Source organism: Anomalospiza imberbis, chromosome 6 (assembly GCF_031753505.1).
Source record: "Anomalospiza imberbis isolate Cuckoo-Finch-1a 21T00152 chromosome 6, ASM3175350v1, whole genome shotgun sequence".
Lineage (NCBI taxonomy): Eukaryota > Metazoa > Chordata > Aves > Passeriformes > Viduidae > Anomalospiza > Anomalospiza imberbis.
In genome coordinates, this window is record NC_089686.1 from 30,064,579 (window position 1) to 30,079,997 (window position 15,419).

Below are 15,419 nucleotides of genomic sequence, written 5' to 3' on the forward strand. Positions count from 1 at the left end.
GAAATCTGTGCAAGTAGAGATGAATACTTGCACAAGTCTTAAGACCTTGATTTACATTTATTTTTGATGGGAAAATAACTGAATAACCTGTGTTGGGGTCTTCAATTTCATTACAGCCAAACTTTGTCCTGATTTCACCTAGGGTAGAAGTAACTTCTCCCCGGTAGCTGATACAGTGCTGTGTTTTGCATTCAGAATGGGAATGGTGTTGGTTTTGCTGAGTCATCTTTATCCTAAGTCGAGAACATTTTTTTCCCTTGTCTCATGGTCTGTCAGTGAGGAGGTTCACAAAAGAAGCTGGGGGCAAGTATAGCTGGAATGGGTGACCTGAACTCATCAAAGGGACATTCAACACTGTAGAACCTCATGCCCAGTGTATAAACTGAGGGGAATTACCGAGAAGGGTAGCCAGTCTGGGTTTGGGAAGGGAGGTCTGGCGCGGTCTTTCGCTTTTCTTCCACCCCAGTCCTGGGCAACGGGGGTGTCCGGCTAGTGGGCTGCTTCTTTGCCGGATCGGGGCTGCTGCGTGGGTACAGAGCTCTAGGGCTGTGCCTCCGCGTGGGTCTGCCACACCGTAGCCAAACGCTGAGCCGAGACAAAGGGTGAGAGAATGGCACACCCTGCTCATGTGATTGAGAACTCTCTATTCCCGCATGGCTGCAGCGGTGGATAATGCAGCTGTTCCAAAGCCAGCATGGGCAGGAGTGGCCCCGAACAAAGGGACACGTGGGATCTTATAGGGGGTGGGCCAACGGGGGCAGAAGCCCCCCTCGCCCAGTGGGGACAGACAACGGGGGAGTGACGTGGAACGCGGTAACCGATGGGAACACGACAGGGGTGTGTGCTGGGTTCTGGGATGAATGGGAATGCAGGGGCGGGGTAACAGACACAGAACTCTCAGGAGTGGACGAGGGGGTGGTTACAGGACTGGCAATGGTGATGCTCCAATGGTAAGTGACCCGGAGCGGACCACCGCGGGGGGAACATGGGGGTACGCAGGGGTACACAGAACCAGCTAACTAACATATATTAGAACCCCTTATCCGCACTTAAACCCGGGATGCAACATGGCATCTGTCTGGCATTGGTCACCAGGTGGTGAGTAATTGTATTGTGCATAACTTCAGATTTCCTTTTTATTATCATGATGATCATTATTATTATTTGCCATTTCTACTGCCTTTTAGAAAAAAAAATAGAATAGAAGAACAGATTTATCTTTCCTCAAGGTGTCTGCAAACATGGAGGTACAGTGTTTCATTCAGATTGTGACCCTAAAAATACAGTTCATTTTTGCAAAAGTCATGCATGGAAGCCAGGCAAGCTTGGCTTTCAGCATAAAATACAGGGGATGTGTCCTGGAATCCATATACAGCTTGTTATATATACATGGTTCACAGACATCCAGTGCTCACCAATGTTTTATATCTGTATATTATTCAGTGGCTCCAGGCCAACCGAAAAAATTCTAAATCCAGAGTGTATCTGAGACATTGTCAAAGACAATGTTTCCACATTTCCCTGTTCTACTCTAGAGCAGCAAACATAGATAATTTTTTCACTTTTTTTTTAAAGACCCAACTTCTTTAAAATATATTGTGGTTTTGGTTTTTTTTTTCTATGATATATTCAGTATTTGGTACATATCAGCCTCTTTAATAATGAGTCAGGACATAAGTAGCTTTCTGCTTTCAGTTTTTCTGCTAATCTGTGAATTACTTTTTTGTATTTGGACAAACCAAACAACCCTGATCTGCCTGGCTTACGCAGAAAAGATAACTTTAAATGTTATGCTATCTTCTACTTTTTATTCTGTTCTTTTTTTACTTGGAATAGAAACATAAGGAATAGAAAATTGGATTGCTAAGATTCACTTTTTGACTACCTGCTGGTTGAAGAAAAGGCTGTGGATGTGTCTACCTAGACTTCAGCAAAACCTTTCACACTGGCTCCCACAGAATTCTCCTGGGAAAACTGGCAGCCCGTGACTTGGACAGGTGAACCCTTCACTGGATTAAGAGCTGACTGGATGGCTGGGCCCAATGAGTGGTGGTGAATGGTGCTGTATCCAGATGTCAGCCAGTAACCAGCTGTATTCCCTAGGCACCAGTGTTGGGCCCAGACCTGTTTAATACCTTTACTGATGATCTGGATGAGGGGATCGAGTCTACCATTAGAAAATTAGCAGATGAAATGAGGTGGGGGGAAAGGATTGATCTGTTGGAGGGTAGGAGGGCTCTAACAAGACCAAATGCCAGATCTTGCACTTTGGACACAACAGCCCTGTGCAGCACTATGGGCTGAGACAGAATGGCTGAACAGCAGCCAGATAGGAAAGAACCTGGCAACCTGGCATTTATTGATAGCAGCTGGACATGAACCAACAGTGTGCCCATGTGGCCAAGAGGGCCAATGGCATCCTGGCCTGTATCAGCAATAGTGTGGCCAGGAGGAGCAGAGAAGCAACTCTTCCTCAGTAATCTGCACTGGTGAGGCCACACCTTGAACTGTGTCCAGCTCTGGGCCCCACCCTGGTTTTGGAAGGATGTTTAGATTCTGAAATGTGTCCAGAGAAGGACAACAAGGCAGAGGGAGGATCTAAGACACAAAGAACACTCTGATGAGGAGTGACTGAGGGAGCTGGGGCTTAGCCCAGAGAAGAGGAGGCTCAGGGGAGACATTATCACTCTCTACAGCTCCCTGAAAGGAGGGTGCAGCCAGGTGGGGGTCCATCTCTTCTCCCAGGCAACCAGGGACAGAACAAGAGGACACAGTCTCAAGCTCTGCCAGGGGAAATTTTGCTGGACATTATGAAAAAGTTCTTCACAGAAAAGGTGATTAGGCATTGAATGGGCTGCCCAGGGAGGTGGTGAAGTCACCATCCCTGGAGGTGTTTAAGAAAAGACTTACATGACACTCGGTGCCATGGTCAACCTGACAAGGTGGTGTTAGGGCATAGGTTGGACTCAATGATCTCAAAGTTATTTTCTAGCTTGATTGATTCTATGATTCTGTAAATGTCCAATCATCACTGCAGAGTTCTGCATCTTTGGGCTCCATGACTTAACTAGTACATCTTGAAAACTCATCTTGCTTTATCATTGGTAAATATCATTATCTATAGCATAATAAGGTGAAACATCAGTCTGTCCACTGTGTTGTGGAATGCTGCTTGTATGTATAAGAGGTTGAGCTATCACTTAGTAAGATGTTATTTAATCAAAGATTATTCAATCTGCCTGCCTTTCTGGTTTTTGCACTTCATGCCTAGGACAAGACTGTATTTATTATCTTTACAGAATCTTCATGTAGCCACTCTAAAGCCACTGAAGTAAGGGAATATCATAGTTGTCACTGAAAGCAGGAATGTCACAGTCAGAAAAAACAGCTATTTATAGTTTCATGTCACACTACTGACATTTATTTGCCTCCTTGTTCAGTCGTGTAGCTAATACTTTTACAGCTACAGCCCAAAGCCTGCATAATTTGCATTTACCTATTCTTGGTTACTTATGGCTCTTTCTTCTATATTTTCCTTTCCATCAGTAAGTAATTTCTTTTCAGTGTAAAGCAAAATGCAATACACACTTAAGTTTTTCCATTATTTAAATTTGGTGAGAGCATTCATCTAGTTTCTTGAAATAGAAAGTGTTCCCAGTTTTTTTGCCATGGGGAGTCTGTGTATCTCGTTCTTTCTTGGCTGACTTATAGAATTTGGTTCCAAACTGTTGCATTATGAGATTTTAAAAGTTTCCCGTGATTAACCACTGGTTAGCACAGAAATCAAAATGAACTTGAAGAGCAAGTGGAACACATTCCTAGCCATCATAATGACATTTTAGGAATTTTAAAATTTTATTTTCAGTTTAGTCTGATCTGCTTGTATTAGTGAATTTATCTGTCATTACCTTGCCTTACTGATATGATTTCTGAAGACAGCATATATTAGTATCTTACAATTCCTACAAGCTTTCCTCACTTGAACTCTCTTAAATTTATGATGCATCTTTCACTAGTAGCTATCTAATTCCAAAAGCCTCTGACTCTCAGGTTTTTCCTCAGTAACTTACATTTCTCTTATTCTCATAAAATCTCAGTTACTTTGGGCCTTGTTCTAAAATTTTTCTTTATTCATGTTGGTAAATGCAGAAGAAATTATTCATTGAGAATACAGACAAAGCCTTAATAATGACTCACTTTCCTTATTCTTTATGCATCTAATAAAATTTCATAAATCTTAGGACTGATATAAAAGTCTAAAGCTCCTAATTTCTCAAAGGAGTGTAAAAAAGGCAATTAATAAAATTCTTGTTTTATGGATGGTTTAGGTCATTGACATTTATAAATTGGAAAGTTTTGAAAGCCATTTGGTTACTTATCTTAGAAGTGTCAATATGTGAAAATGGGTTCTTAGTTCAAAGGAGCAACATTGAGGGATTTTGCACGCTGACCTTATGATCAGCATTTGCAATTTTTTTTGCCGTTATAAAGACCTAAATAAACAATTTACAGAAACCAAAATAAACAAAAAATCCCCAAACACATGAGTGCACAGATGTAAGAAATTCATTCTAGCCTACTTGCTACTCACAACTACTTCATATTTGAAAGTGGAAATAAGAGAGAGCAGATGTACTGTTGTGGTGACATGACTACACCAGGCTTCTTCTGCCCTTGCACTTCACTTGCCATTGGGGGTAGTAAGCTACTTTATGTTGCAGTCCTATCAAAACGGTATAATATGTTCTTGTTGAAAGATCCTCATTGGAAACTATACAATGAGTAACGTCTATCTAGACTTTTTCTCCATCATATGCTTATCTCAGAATATTTCATAAGCTAGACCCTGCACAAAGGAAAAAATCCATAGCCTTTTTTTAAGTGGTTGATTTAAAAGTTTTCTTTTACTTGAAGCCATTTTTCAATATTGTGGTATTTAATATAGTGGTTTTGAACATTTTGAAATTATTTTACTTAGCACTGAAGACAATCATGAAAGTATTTTGTAAGTGGATATGCAGTGGCTCAATATGCATTATTTATGTTTACATATGTTAGATAGAATGGGCTTTATATATATTACCTGAACTGGAACCATGGGATTTTGCATGTGCCATAAATGAAGGAAAAGACCCCTTCAAGTCAGCCATCACACTCACCTAGATAGAGTGTATGGTGCTACAGGACTCAAAGAGAAAAATTAACTACTCATTGAAGGTGAAATAAAACGTTCTGTTTCTTTTCCAGACGTAATGCAGGTGTAAAAATTATTGGGCAGCTAACACATGTAAAGAATTGTTGTGGTTTAACTCCAGCCAGCAACTAAGCCCCCACAGCTGCTCACTCACCTCCCCCATGCAGGGTTGGAGGAGAGAGCTGGAAGAGAAAAGTGAGAAAACCTGTGGGTTGATATCAAGATGGCTTAATAAATAAAGCAAAGTCTGCACATGCAAGCAAAGCAAAATACTAAATTAATTCACCACTTCCCATATGCAGGCAGGTGTTCAGACATCTCACCCATAATCTCCACCACTTCGAGTGCTTCCCTGTTCATCATTCTTCCCCCAGCTCCATATCCTGAGCATGATGCCATACATTCTGGAATATCTCTTCAGTCATCTGCAGTCATCACTTCCAGCTCTCTACCCTTTTAACTTCTTGTACACCCTCAGATTTCTCACTGGTGGTGTGGAGGGAGAAGCTGAAAAGGTCTTGAAGCTGTGCAAGCCCTGCTCAGCAGTAACTAAAACATCCCTGATTATTAGTGGTGCTTTTGTTATAAGTCTGAAACATGGCCCCATGTTAGCTACTGTAAAGAAAATTAGCTCTGTCTCAGCCAAATACAGTATAATAATGTAATGAATCATAACATGCCAGTGATATTTACTTTAGAAAGTGAGTTTATGATTGGGTATTACATTTAACTGCTGTTCTCATCAACTCTGGAATATGGTGACCATTCCAAAAAATAAACAAATTGAAAGAATAATAGGACAAACACTGCACTCATTAGGCAAAAAGAATAATTTCTAATGAAAATAACAACAAAAAAAAAATTGGGAAAGGAAGAAAAGTGAAAACAGAAAGACTGAAAACTTCCTTTTTTTTACATAATTTGAGATTTTTTTTCTGCCAAAATTTATAAAGATCAGACCCAAGAAATTGCTTGAAAGCCAATTCAGAAAAGTGGCTCTGTTCAATTTGCCTATGAATCTTTGCTTTATTTTATGAAGAATTTTTATTTATCTGACAAAACTGAACAGTAGAGATCAATTATTTGTGAAGCACATTTGATGGCCCTGAAGTTTCTTTGGATGGTATTGGAGGTTACCCACTGTATCACACTAGTTATGTAAATGTAATTAAAATTCAGTTACTTCACTTGACCTGTTTCATGCTGATGGAACTCTATTTTTCATACCTGTTATAAGGAGCTTATGTCCTCACACCAGAAAAAATGCCAAAAAGAATTACTGGAGTATAAACTCCACATTACAAATTAGTCGGTGATATATATATATATATATATAGATATAGATATAGATATAGATATATATATGTGTGTGTATATAGTGATGTCAGAAACCAAGAACTTGATTCTAATAGTCTAGTTTTGATCCCATGATAAAGCCATACTGCCACTGATTGATTTCTGCTATAAAATTTGAATATTTGGGGAAAGAATTCAGAATCATTTTGGAAATAAAGACCCTATTAATAGATTTATATTATTTTCCATATACTTAGGGGCATGCAGATATTTCTGTGTTTTATTTATTTAATACTTCAAAATCAAATGAAGATGTGTTCTCTGTATTCAAGCTTCCATTTCTTCACTGTTAAAATGCATGAACTGTTCTCTAGTCTCTAGAACAGATTCAAGACAGAGGATGGTTAAACTTTTTTCTAGTTTCTCTGTGTCTTTGTGAGAGAAACTTATATCTGATTGAAAATCTAGAACCATTCAGTCTTGGTCTGCATGTAGTGGACTTCTGTCACCTTCTACTTGAATGTGGGAAAGGTAAATCAAATAGATTTCTTCCACTATCATTTCCCTAATAATTTGAAAAACATGGGCTCCTACTTGGGGAAAAAAAAATTCTTTGCCATTGTCTCAACAGTTCAAAAGAAATGTAGCTGTCCACTCATTCATGCATTCTTGAGCTCATGACATCTCAGTTCAGCTTCCTGTGTGCCACACCTTAGATCCACTCCATAATCCTCCCAACCAGTTTTTCATCATGAACAGCCAGACAAAAAAAAAATTTAAAGGGGAAACTAAGAGTGAAAAATTTTTGGCCCTCCAGTTGGGACTTTCACACAATTTCCCCTGAAAACATGCTTAACGTGTTGAAGAAGTTATGGGCACTGAGGATTTATTGTAGTCTGGGTTGAAAATATCATTTCCAGTGTCTGAATCTTTGTAGTTCCAGATCATACCTGTAGTACCAGTTAGCAGTAAAAACATGACTGAGTTTCGTCCAGAGCAAAACACTGTTTTCTTCTTGTATGTTATGATATCAGCAGTTATCTCAGTAACTGTAATAATGAATAGTAATTTTGGGTTCTTTTTAATGTGTATTGCAATACATCCTATGCATTAATTACCCATCATATGTCAGTATCTGAGGCTGTCACTAGCAGATGAAAAATTGAAGCAGTGAGGCATAGATTCACCCCTATTAAATGTTGATGTAGTCATTTAAGTTAAAAACAGGTATCTGTTACAGAGAGCAGAGAATTGGATTCTTCTAGAAGTGATACAGTCCTTAACTGGCCTGAACTGCAGTTAGGTGCTTCAAAAGGATGAAAGGAGGAAATTGGGCACTAAATATCAAGTCGCTTGCCTGTCCTTTAATTCTCAAAGCACTACAGAAGATATATAACTAATCTTATTGTCTTCCTTTTTCTTCCACAGGTCATTCATTCAGAGGAAAAAGATTTAGATATGGATGGGATAGTCCTATCAAAGCTGAGGCTTCCATATTGCAGTCAAGACATATTTTAATGTTAGTCTCCCAAACCACAAATTTTCAGAATCTAAAGTGACAATACATCTGGTAATGAAAAGTAAATCCCTCTTTACATCTAAAACTAATACCTAAGCAGTAAAAATAATTTTAAAAAGGGCTTTTTTCATTATTCTCCATAGTAACCTTTTCTTTTAGGATCACCATATGTACCTCATTACCCAGTGATCTCACTTTAAATTTGGATGACACATTAAGGTCTTATCATTCTGGACTGCAAAGGAATACATTAAAATGCCACGTATTTTACTATTTATGTTTCCTTGGCAATTAGAAAAACAACAAGACCCCATGTCGTTAACAGTGATTAGTACTAAGGTCACTTAAAATAAAATAAAAATGCAGCTCAGAAGTGTAACTGGATAGAAGTTTGCAAATTTCAGATCTGTTGGTTGCTGCCATCTTAGCATGAATTAAATGATCACTTACTAAGACAATATCAGAAATACTGTCTTCTGTTTGCTGTTAGGTTTCTTCATCTTCCACTTAACTTGTGATTATAGGCTGTAATATCTGGCATTAATTAAGATTTTGGTCAATCTCAACAACACCAATACTTGAAGATAAGGTCCCTGGGTTAATCAGATGGAAATAATTTCTGGAAGTTCCAGATAATCAAATTTGTATATGCAATCCAGTGATTATATTGCCACAGTAAGTTTTAGAGCAGATGTCTGATGCTGTAGAAACCTCTTTATAGCAGAATTTAAATCGCCTCTGTTCAGTAATGACATAGGTTATTAAAACACAATTTTTGTGGTGACCTAATTAAAGCATTCTATCAAAAACAATCAAAGCAGCCACTCTTTCACTGGTGAGGTTTCCCAACCTCTAAATGCAGCCCTGATTAAAGCACAGCATGAAAAATGGATAAAATTATGATTTCTGCTGAGAAATTAGCCTTCAGCAGTTGTTAATAAAGGAAAATAGGAATTTATACACCAACACATAAACTTTGTAAGTGTGGACTCTCTTCTATTGCCTTTTGCAGCAGGTAAACTGCACCGTTATAACTATCATCCTCAAAATGTTATTAAGCAATTCCTGGGTGAGAATTATATGATATTTTAGTTTTGGAAGCCTAGGAGCTAGACCATGGGCTCTTGCTAACCTGGCTATCTGCTCCCTGGGTAACTAACCTAGCTGTCTGTCCCCTGGGTAACTAACCTAGCTTGTCTGTCTCCTGGGTAAGCTGTGATTCCCTGCAGCCCTGCCAGAATTTTGTTAAACACACTTTTGGTTTTTCTGCAGTTACAGAGTGTAGTTCTGAATGCTGTTACTCAGTGGAGGATTCACTATGCATCTAGAAGCAGCAGTAATGTTTACTTAGTCCTTTCAGATTTGGATTTATTGCCCAGTGACACAAAATAGGATTCTCCTCACAATGTTTCAATAGAGATCCTAGTCAATCCAAAAGGTCGCTGTAAGCTGGCATTTAGACTCTGCCTTTCAGACTATTTTCTGAAGCTTTATTTTCTTACATTGATTATCATTGCTAGCAAGCCTAAGAGAAATGGTGGTACCCAATTTACCTCATCAATCCAATTAACAAAATCTGTCAGAATATTTGAAAATTAATTTAGATTAAAGTAGTGCAATTTAGAAAGCGCAAAATTCCAGTTCATGTAATGGATCTTGATACAATTATGTATAGAATGTACCAATGGTTGTAGATAACACTGAAAAACCTTTGTTTGATATTTCTTTCTCAATTTCATTCCCAAATTAGATAGTGAGGAAAAGATTTTTCAGGGTCTATGACTAAATATTTTTAACCTTGTAATAATACTTGCATTGCAGCAGGCAATCTTAGTTTAAAATATGTTGTAGCTCTGAAATTTATCTATTCCATCTAAAAGGTGTGTAGGAAACTAAAAAGAAAAATATACTAGTGATGAAAAAGCTCTCATCATTATTCTTTCCTCAGAACATGTACTCTGTTCTTACACTTCAAAGATCTCAGAGCAATTTTACAGTCCTTCCTTCTTTCCTTCTGTCTGATGCTAAGTGATGCATCTCAGTTTTTCTGTTCCTATGTAAACTGGGGTGTAAATTTACCACCCAAAAGGGAGTGGCCTCATCCACACATCTTACCAGGGATGGACAGTATCACACACTGTCCCCCACGTCATGGGCTAACACTGTCTAAGAGAGTGTTACCTGACATGGAAAATAACATTCCAGTCTGTGTGCCAGCACTTCAAGAACAAGGACAAATGATGGCCAATGCTCAGGCCTATGCCTTCATTGTGCTTTATTTGCTCATATAGACATAGTCACTAAGGCTATATGAGCCCTGGAAATACCTGAATGAGATAAACAGATTAATCTTTAGACCTGCAAGGGTTCATTCACTCCCTAGAACACATGTTCTCTGGATATTTGCTTCACAGTATTAAAAGAACAAGCATGTCTGTCTAATTTTTACTCTTTTTTTTTTTTTTTTTTTTTTTTTTTTTTTTTAAATTTTTAACTGACTGGTACTAGCTCTGTGTTTTTATTTTGGCACAGCTCTTACATTAACATGCTATTTTCTTAATATGATAAGAGATGGGTATATCTGGAGCCTTGGAGAGTAGAGCAACAATGAACCTCTGTAACTGAAATGCTAATCAACTCCTAAAGCATCTAATTTTTATTAAAACTAAAGAGAAAAGTAACTAATTTAATTGGAAAATTAGAGCAATTGGAAAATTGGAACGAACAAGAACTAGATTTTGCTTTTGAGAGCAGTGATAATTTTTACTGAGTTTATATACAGCACTGAACCAATAAAAAGTTGAACTTATTTGGACACCAAGAGAAATACAGCTGATGTGGCTGCACCTGTATCTTACATTAGGTGAACAAAGAGGAACTGAACAGATTGTGCATGAGCCTCATGTTTACAAGATCCTCTCATCTTGTTTAATTCTTCTAAGCCATTTTGTATGGATATTTCATAAACCACCACACAATTGCAAGCTAGCTAACATCTCACTGAGAATTTTGTAAAACAGTTCACGGTCAAAAATAATTATTCTGCATGTATTCATTTTTTCTGGAAGGTGTCTTCTCTACTGACATAGCTTTTTAAAAGCTGCTTGTAAAACATCAGTGCAATGCTTAGGAGGCATTCAAAATGCCAACTGGCCAAAAGTATCTCTTTCTAACATCAGTTGTACATTGGACTTGAAAAATTTATGTAAGAACATTTTTGTTTGTTTGGGGCTTGGTTTTCTTTGTTTCATGGAGAGTCAACCACACCAGTTCGTACTATAAATTAACAGAGAAGACCTTGAGAATCCAAACAGCATTCCCACTCTGGACTAATGAGAAAAAAGCCAGCTAGAATTAAAATTTATGAACTTCCTGTCCATATGTGCAAACTCAGCCCCTTTATGCCTTTGGTTGCATAACAAACTGGGGGGGGGCGGGGTGTGGGGAAATAGGCTGTTTTTGGAGATAATTTTATTTCCATCCACTACCTCAGACACTTTTAGACCCACATACTACAGTGTGCTGTATGACACCCCAAAGAAATCAACTAGGTTGCCAGACCCTTGTACCTGCAGTCTACTTAGTTATTTCTGAAAATAAAGTAGCTCCATATGAGCAGAGCACTCTTGGGAATAATGCATAATGGTCTATGTGTGACATCACCAGCTGTAGCTGACACACACACTTGAGCTGGAACAAGACAAGTAGCACGTAGCTCACTTGAAAAGCCCTCAGAAGGAGGTGGTTACCTTGTTTGATGTCTTTCCCTGTGTTTTCAGGAAAAAGACTTGGATATCCCTGTGTTCTGAGCAAGCAACACAGAAAGAATGCACTAAGAGAAAAATGTTGCTGCACAGATATTCAAAATAATGAAGTATGTGATGGTTATATTGCCATGGAACAATAAAGAAAAAAATCTTCAAAAATTTTCAGTAAGGTTTTTATCATTTGACTTTTGGTCACTACTTTACTGCTGTCCTTTAGCCAAGGTATTTTATTTCAATATATTGCATAATTATGCTTTTGTGATGTGCTTGTTTATCACTCTTAAAACTAACTTCTGTACACAGTTATTTTGAGGAACAGTAATTTTTATTGGCATACTATAGGAAAAAGCTGAATTTTAAAATTTGAAGAAAAAGTGTGGGATAGAAACTTCAGACTCATTTTTTTCACCTTTCTCCAGTAAAAACCCTTAGACATTTATGGACTGAAATGGGAATTAGAAGATCCAATGCCTCAAAATTTATTCTCTGAAAACTCTGGCGATACTACTGTCTCACCAAAAAACTTTGTAAACATCCCAAACTTGAATCTTCCAGGGTATGAAGTTTTTTCAGTTTTTAGATTTACCTTTTTGAAAACTATTCAGTATGAAGGATGTAGTACAGGCTCTAAATGTAAGCTCTTGAGTCCTGATAACCCTAAAAATTGAATATGAGGCCACTAATATTAATAAATGAATACTAACTTAGTTGTGTTTTAGGGTTGATGCATTTGCTTACCTACAGGTTCTACAAGTATGCAAACATCCTTAAGGTGGAAACATCAGATGAATGTTGGTAATATCTAGTGGATCTCCTTCAACCTTATTCAAATAATTTTTATCACATTTGATAAAATAGTGCTCTAATATCAAATTTGCACTAATTTGATAAATTAGTGTCACTAATATGCAATCCATGTAATCCTTGACAACACCAGAAAAATATTATCAAATATAATTTGGATTAGTGTGAGAGAATATTTCTATAGAATGGAAAAGCAGATCTATGAGTATGCTTTTCAAAGCTCTATGTATACTCAATGACATAGGTGTAAATTTTCTGTGTAAAATTATTTGAATTTTTACGTATAGGAAAATCTGGAATCTTTAGACTGAGTTTTTGCGTTTTGTTGCTTTTATTTTTTTTCCTTCCTCTCTTTCTTTGCATATTTTTTACTAAGAAATAAAATTATAATAGTTAATTATTAGCAATATGTATATAATTCAGAAACTCCCACATTTTGTTGGAATTTAAGGAAAATATCATTAGCAGTGAAGTCACAATTTCTTGAGAGAATAAAAAAGTTTTGATGTCATACTTCAGCACTTTAATGTATTAAATTTCAGTTCTCCAGTCCAAAACAAGTTTTAGCTTTGAAATTTAAAACAGTCCATTAGATTAGGAAAAAAATCTTTGTAGTATTTTATGGAGTTCTTACTTTTATTTTTTTCCATACTTGACTCCCATGCAAGGATGTTAATGACCACAGGAGACATGAAGAACTGGGAAATCTCCTTCAAGATCTCCAATTAACACCCTACATTTTAAAGCTCTGTTAGTAGACCATCAAGGTTTCCTAATGGCTAATAAATATATGAAAAATTATTGTAGCTATCCTGTATAATGGCTTCAAATGTTTTTTATCTCTAGTGAATGGAATCTTTTCAAGATGGATTTTTATAATCATTTTACACATACATACATGGAAAAAAATCTAGAGCAAAACACACTGAAACTATTTTGCCTACAATTGTAAAATGTTTGTATGATGTACAATATCTGTTTATCTGGGTATAAAATGATCCTTCCTCACACTTGTTCTTAAGTCTTGTAGATTGTGCATGGAAAAAGGTGTGCAATTAAGTTGTTAGGCCCTCTTCCCTGATGTTACTAATTCAAGTTAGTCAAGAAGCAAATGGTGCATCTCTTTTTTTCTCTGTCCACATTACAAATGGTCTGTATAGCACCTGTGGGCAAGTTTGGCGTTTGTATCTATCTGCTGATACACACCCACGTAACATGTGCCTTGCACCACATAAATTACTAATAAATACTAGGTCAAGTTGACCAATAAATTCCAGCTGCTTTGTACTGCCCTGTTCAATATAAACCAGCTGTATGCAAGTCTCATCTGGCTGATTCAGATGGATTTACAGTTATTTTGGCTTGGCAACACCACACAAATCAGTCCATGTATATTGATGAGACTTGGTCAATACCTCTTCTGAAATCACACAAAATGCATAAGAAAATGTAACCTTTCAACAATTATTTTAAACATCCACTTTAAGAATCTGAATTTGAAGAGATAAGGTCACATTAGTAAAGATAGCCAGTAAAGGTTAACCATTTAAATCATACATCTGTAAGAAGTTAAAGTACACTAGAGCAATTAAACTTCTGAATATAGGTCAGCACTACAATCCCATGTCTGGTTTAATCTGATCTACAGAAAGGACAACTTTTAAACATTTTTTCCAGTGCAAGTTCAATGGGAACTTCATCTAAAAAAAGGATGAAATCCATTTTGTTAACAAAACAAACTTCATCAGAAACAATCTTGTAAATGATCTGTAGCTTAAAAATTTATTTCTGCCTATTCCTGGAAAAAATCTTTGTAAGATCAGAGGCCTTTTAAAAACCAGAAATGTCCAACATCTGTTTCTGTGTTTCATGAAGGCAAGACAAAGATAAATTAGTACCATATGTGGAACAATATGATTCAAAAATCCAGATTTGTTGGAATTTCCAAAAATAGGTTTCCAGGTTTGTATAATAAATGAAATCAGAGATAAAGGAATTTTTTTAGTATTTATCCTGAAAAATTAAGAAACTCCTCAATCAAAAAATAGAAAAGTATGGTTTATATATAATACAAAATTTCTCTAACATTTAAGGAAGAGAATTGTGGTGTAAATTAAAAGAGTCTTAAAAGAATCATGCAATGAAAGTATTTAGACTGAATGATGTCTTAAAAGAATCAAGACAAAGTAACATAAGAATATTGCCGTTTGCCTTTGGCATTTGTATTTCTGTTTATTTTAGAAAGACCATAGCCTTTCAAAAACCTCTTCTGTCAGGAAAGATTACAACCTAGGAAGGTTATGTCCTTGGCTGTGGCTTGTACATTTTTCTTTTCTTTTGCAGAGGAGTCTTCATTTGACTATTCCCATGAAGAAAGAGACAATTCACTCATCATGGGCTCCTGTCAGTTTTCATGAGCAATCAAGTTATAGGGTATAAACAAAGCAAAATGATGATGTCCAAAAGTCTCTCAAGTTCCATGGTGCAGTAGATACTGGATGTTTGAGATTGCTGATGGGCTGTTTTGTAGATCACTATCTTTGTTGCTTCACATTATATCTTGGTGTACTGCTGCTTTCCAGATACTTTGCTTCAAAGTTACCTCAGCCATTTATTTTTTATTAGCTTTAGGTACTTCCTGGATTTGTGTAGCCCCAACATTCTCCCAGGCAGGGGGGAGTTTGCTCCCAGATATTTGTGGAGTATGTTCATACCAAAGGGGTAACCTCTTTCAGTGATAAAGGTAGCTCAGGCTTAGTGTGCGGCTGAAAGAACAGCATGAGCATCAACCACCAGTGTTGACTCTATGGAATCCTAAATGTAATGCTTAGTTGCTGTA